Genomic DNA, 6253 nt, shown 5'->3' on the forward strand with positions numbered 1-6253 from the left:
AGATTTCTTTAAGGAACTTTATCCTGTTTGCCTTACCAACAAATGGATCATCATGGGAGGAGACTTTAACGTGGACCTCCAAGATAAGAGGGATCCAGGGGCAAAGCAGCTCAATCTTCTTCTAGCACAGTTTGGACTTTACGACTGCGCCTACCGGATCCGAAAGGAGAAAGCAGAGGCCACGTGGAGGAACGCTCAAGGTACTGTGAAGCGCCTTGATTATGTATTCGCCTCACTGGACGTACCTGTGGAGAAGGTGGTGGTGCTGCCGGTAGGTTTTTCTGACCATGCCCTAGTAGAGGCCCATTTTCCACATTTAAGGAACCAGTTTGGGCGTGGGGTGTGGAAGTTAAATACGGAGAACCTAAGAGAAGACGAATATGTCAAGGTAATGAGGTACAAATTGCAAACATGGTGGAAGGAGAGGAATCTGGGGACTCCCCTGATTGATTGGTGGGAACACTTAAAAAAGAAAATTAGAAAGGAGACCAGAATTTATGGCAGAGCAAGGCTCAAGCGTGAGCGGCAGAAGGGCAGGGCGCTGCAGGAAAGATTAAACACCTTGTTTTCCCAGTGTAATAAGGATATGTCAGTGTGCCCTGAAGATATTGCAGCAGCTAAAGCTGAACTGCGCACTTATCACGAGCAAAAGGCAAGGAGTTACCTGTTCAGAGCCCACGTGCAGTTCATACAATCTCACGAAACATGTTCCAGTTTTTTCTTCCGGCAAATTCGTCAGAGACAGAAGCGCAGTGTGATGACTGGCATTCAGACTTCGGAGGGGAAAATAGTTACTAGTAGTGAGGAGATGCTGGAAGTGGTGAGGCACTTTTACCAATGTCTTTTTTCCCTAAAGACGGTGGACGAGGCCATGGGTGCAAAGCTGCTGAGCGGTATTACAGCGCAGGTTCCTGTCAAAGCCCAAGAACAGTTGGAGGCTCCTATAAGCTTGCAGGAACTTGGCGACGCTCTGCTCGGCATGAAGGCTGGTAAGGTACCAGGTAAAGACGGACTACCAGCCGAATTTTATCGGACGTTCTGGGATATCTTAGGGCCAATCTTACTTCAGGTGACGGAGGAAATCTTTCGTAGGAAGGCTATGTGTGAGTCTATGAGGGAGGGAATCCTCACACTGTTGTATAAAAAAGGACCTGCAAAGGACCTTAAGAACTGGAGGCCGCTGCAGATGTTGTGCGTGGACTATAAGCTGATCGCTAAAGTGCTGGTAAACCGCTTGAAGGGGGTCCTAGCTCATGTGATCGGTTGGGACCAAACCTGCGGGGTTCGAGGTCGGCGTGCCAGCTGGACCCTCCAACTAGTACGGGATGTGATAGCGTGGTCCGAGAACAGGAACGTCCCGTTGCTGATCGCCAGCTTGGACCTAGAAAAAGCTTTTGACAATGTCTCACACACCTTTGTCTGGCAAGTGATGGAGAAGATGGGATTCGGCCCTGTCATGCTGGGCTGGTTAAAAATACTGTACTCACAGGTTGGCAGTAGAGTTCTGGTGAACGGGCACCTGGGAGGACTGGTTCTCCAAGAGTCTGGTGTGCGTCAGGGCTGCCCCCTGTCCCCATTACTTTTTGCACTATATATGGAACCTTATGCGCGGGCAGTCCAGAAGGAGCCATCCATTGACGGGATCCTCGTACCTGGGAGTGGAGGAAAAAGAGTTAAGGTGGCATTATATGCTGACGATGTTACCTTATTTCTCAGCTCTTACCTTAGCCTACAGGCGGCCTTGGACGTCTTCGAGAACTTCTCCCTCGCGTCAGGTGCAAAGCTAAACAGGGGGAAAAGTCAGATCAAGTTCTTCGGGCCTTGGAAAGAACAGCTGGGACCAGCGCATGGATTGGACATCTGTCAAGGGCCCCTTAAGATTCTAGGGGTGTTATTCACGGCACAGGATGCTGCTTGGTGCAATTGGTCCCAGAGGCTGGAGAAGGCTAGGCTGCAGCTGACGCACTGGAAGAACAAGCAGCTGTCCTTTGTAGGTAAAGTCCTGATCCTGAAAGTGGTGTTTCTGCCTGTGCTGGTTTATCTAGCATCGGTGTATCCCATGCCTGCGCGCTTCAACAGATATCTGGTAAGGGAGGTTTTTATGTTCATGTGGGGGGGAAAATATGAGTATGTGCGCAGAGTCGATATGTATCGCCCAGTGGAAGAAGGCGGACGGGGAGTTCCCAACTTCCCTGTAAAGCTAAACTGTATATATGTGTCTGGCCTGTGTATAGCTCTGCATTCCCCAGTCTCACATCCCTTTCAGTATTTTGTCAGGTTCTGGCTATCTAGCCACGTGCGCGCCCTGGCTCAGTGGTCCAACAGTTTGCCTCATGGGAACGATCTGCCATGGCACTATCGGCATGCGACACACTGGCTGAAACAGCACCCTGAGCTTAAAGATCACCAGGTCCTGCTTAACCACAGACGGCTCTATTCTGCAGTAACTCAAGCTGAAGAGGCCAGCCTCGTAGGTGGCGTCCCCAACGTGGTCTGGCGGCGAGTCCAGCCCAGAGGGCTACAGCACCATCTAATGGATTTGAACTGGCTATCCGCTTGGGGTCGTTTGGCAGTTCGTGAGGTTTTGTTCAAACATAAGCTGACAAAGCAGCAGGAGTGTCCTAGAGCCGGGTGTCATGCGGTGGAGTCGATCAGCCACGTGTTTTGGGACTGTAATTTTGCTCAGCGGACCTGGAACAAATGTGAAACTTTGTTTAGTAGCCTGTCCTCCACTTTCTGTGTACTTCCTGCAGTTGTGTTATATGGGTTGAAGGTGGGAGGTGGGGCAAACGCTAAGAGCTTTGTGTTATGGTTGCTAGTTAGTTTAATTAAGTTTGAGTTATGGAATTCCAGGAATTTGTTAGTCAAGAGGGGAACTGTTTGTACAGTAGATGGGTTATATAGAAGGCTTTTATGGAATTTGAGAGGGTTGGTAGAAGGGGACATAAAAAGATGGGGTTTTCATGCCGCAAAGGAGAAATGGAAATCCATAGTGGATATCTGGGATTGGAAATAGTCTAGGTCCTTTAATGTTCCTGTAATTTGTAAATAAGACTGTTGGGTGAATTTGGGGGTGGAAGGTAATTTGCATAAGGGGCGGGATTATGGTAAATAGGGTTGGGGTTGGAAATCATGTACTGTGTTTTTCAAGTAAGTTGTTTATTTTATGTACGCATATCTGCTTCATGTTAATTGTGGGTTTGTTTTTGAGCAGGGGAATTGTATTGGGGTGGGTTGTGTCTATATAAGGGATGAGATTATGATATCTTTGATTTAGCTGTGTAATTGTTTTTTGTTTTTGATTGTGTTTTTGGACTTATGTATTTGTAGTTTTTGGTGTTTTATTTTGTATTTTGTATAATAAAAAAAAAAAAAAAAAAAATCTGTTCTTATCAGTTTAATATCTGATACGTCCCCCATCGGGGGACCACATATTAAACGGATTTTTGGAACAGGGAGCTGGATCAGGAGCTTGCTCCGTCCTCTCCACGCATCGGCCCGGTATTGCAGCGCCTCCGGGAGCGGTGCACCACCTTCTCTCAGCGGTGAAAAGACAGACGTAGGTAGCTAGCGAGCGAGCGAGCGAGCGAGCGAAGTGGACTGGAGCTCCTTCTTCTCGGGTCTCGTCCCTCGTCCCCCATCTGTGTGTCTCTGTGTTCTGTCTCTCTCTCTCGCCCTCTCGGTTCCCGTGCTCCCTCTGTGCGCTTTCCCGCGTCTCGACTCTCTGGGCAAGCAGGCCGGCCCCCTTTTCGGCTCCCGTGCGTTTTCCCTCCAAAAAACTTAGGTTTTTCAGCCTTTTCCCAGGGAGGCAGGCGTGGCTTGCTTGCTTGCTTGCTTGCTTGCTTGCTTGCTTGCTTGCTTGCTTGCTTGCGTGTGTGTCCGTCCCCGTCCCTGCAGGCGGGCCCCTTTCGACAGCTGGGCGTTTTCCCTCCCAAAAACTTAGTATATCCACCTTTTCTTTCTTTTTTTTCGGCAGGCAGGCGTGTGTGTGTGCGCGCGCGTCCCCGTCCCTCCCTCCCTCCCGAGAGAGAGCTGCCCCTTGCCTCTGCCCGCAGGTGCTGGCGCTCGGCTTTGGCTTGCAGCCGGTTGGGCGCAGCTGCTGCCGGTGGGAGGGGCCTAAGCTAAGGAGGCCGGGCGGCTGGCGCCCCCTGCGGCTGCGGTCGTTGTCGGGCCGTTGACAGAAGATCAAAGAGCAGGGCCCCCGCCCGGGACTGGCAGGAAGGCAGGCGGGCAGGCAAGAGAGAGGGGGAGCAGAGTCCCGCGGCAGGCCTCTGGCTGCAGGGAGGCCGGCAGCTGCGCGGGTCCCGGGCTCCAGAGGAGTCGGCCTGCGCCACTGTGCGCCAGCGGAACGCCCGCGCGTCGGTCCGCGCCTTTGTGGGCATCGCTTCTCGGCCTTTTGGCGAAGATCCTGAGTGCGTGGCCTGACCGCGGCTTGGGCTCTGAGTCAAAGGCGGGAAGGGGTGGACGGCGCGGCTTTTTCCAGGCGACGGCGATTTTTTCTTTGTGGCGGATAGGATTCCGGCCACTCTACACAAGATGGAGAGGACTTCAAGCAAGAATGCAAGACCAAGGCATACTGTGCGTTTTGTGCTGCGAGTGGAGGCTTCTGACAAGGATTTTGCCAAGAGGGATGCTTTCGAGGATGAAGTCCTTTTCAAGCATTTGTCCTTACAGCCTGAAGAGATCTATTGCCTCCAGGACTTTCCAGGTAAAAAGATTTTTGATTTGTCACTTTACTCTGCTGAACAGTGCACGAAAGTTTGGTCTGTTTTGACTGCTCGCAGACTGGAGGAACCTTTTGTTCATTTTTTCCTTGAACCTTTGTTTGCACGGGAGGCGAGACCCATATGGGTCCATATGAACAACCCTTTTACCCCAGACGCAGACATTGTTAATTTTCTTAAAAGATTTGTTGACGTTCAGGGCACGGGTATCAAGGAGATGGATAGGAAGAGAGTCTGGAACGGGAAAAGGAAATTTCTGGTGCGTTTCAGAGCGGACCCTAGTGCTGAAGATGGGCTCTTGCACCCTCCTGCTAACTTCTCAATTGGAACTTATACAGGTTATCTGTACTACCCTGATCAACCCTTGGCGTGTAGACGATGCAGGCAGAAGGGCCATTATGCTGCTGACTGTGATGTGGAGGTCTGTCGAAGGTGTGATACTGTGGGGCACAGCACCTTCATGTGCAGGGCTGAGCCGAAATGTAATTTGTGCGGGGTCTCTGGGCACATTTACAGGGCGTGCCCAAAGAAAGGTATGAGTTTCGCAGCCGTGGCGGGTGGCACATCGGCAGCAAGTGTTACCTCAGTTCACCAGGCAGAAGATGCAGCAGAGGGCCCGGCACCGGCGTCGCTGGTCCCTGACGCTGGCGAGGAGGTGATGGAACCTGAGGGTGTGGATCAAGGGCAGGAGGTAACGGACCACAGGCAGACGGCAACAGCACTTACCTCAGCAGAAGATCGCAGCGGCGAAGAAGAGACGGAGGCTCCGGTGAGTGCTGAGGAGGTCCCGGGGAGCGCAGAGGAGGAAGGTGGGGTCTCGCTCGCCGCGCTAGAGCATATAAGAGCGTTGGCTGAGGAATCAAGCCTGCCCTCTGCGGAGGAAGTAGAGTCAGACTGGGGGGACAGAGTGGATGAAGAGGAGGCCATGGACACCGTCCAGGCCAGGAAAGTTGTGAAAAGAAAGGCAGAAAATGATGTGCCGCCCTTGGTGAAGAAATCGGGTGTAGATCCCATGGAATACCTTGAGTCGATGGCCACAGATTCGTTGGCCCAGGCCGAATCTACTCCACTAGGGTCGGAGGGCGAGGTAAGTGGTGTGGGTGACCCCCCCCTTACGGCAGAGTCGGGTATGTCCTCAGGCTTTGTCATTCCAGAAACGGAGATGACCCCGACCTCGGCAGAAGCCTCAGAAGAACACATGCAGCCACGCGTCGCCCTGCAGAGAGAAGAACGAGATGTCTTTATATTCGCTGAGGTACCTATGAGGTTCAAGAAGTTCTGTAAATGGGACGAAAAGGCCAGCAAAATAGTCTGGCCTAGGACCTTCAATGAGCAAGGGCTATCTCCGGCAGGGATTGTCGTGCGTTGTGAGCACTCTGGTGAGGAGATTTCAACCCTCGAAGTAAAGGGCCGCAACCAGATAGATGCGACCAATAAGAAGATGTTGTTGGGTGACTTTGTAAAGAAATGGATAAGGGACAAGGGAGAACTGAAGGAGATGTACGAGGTGGGGGTGGAAAGGCGCCCTG

The 6253-nt window shown here is 51.9% G+C and overlaps 1 non-coding gene across 1 annotated transcript; it reads left to right on the forward strand.

The window, feature by feature from the left end:
* The first annotated feature begins 3345 nt into the window (after positions 1–3345).
* LOC148647542 (U2 spliceosomal RNA) lies at positions 3346–3535 on the forward strand. The gene has a single exon (XR_015927058.1). It is a non-coding gene; the product is annotated as a U2 spliceosomal RNA (small nuclear RNA).
* Positions 3536–6253: the final 2718 nt, after the last annotated feature.

Source organism: Lepisosteus platostomus, chromosome 15, assembly GCF_059453375.1.
Source record: "Lepisosteus platostomus isolate fLepPlt1 chromosome 15, fLepPlt1.hap1, whole genome shotgun sequence".
NCBI classification, from domain to species: domain Eukaryota; kingdom Metazoa; phylum Chordata; class Actinopteri; order Semionotiformes; family Lepisosteidae; genus Lepisosteus; species Lepisosteus platostomus.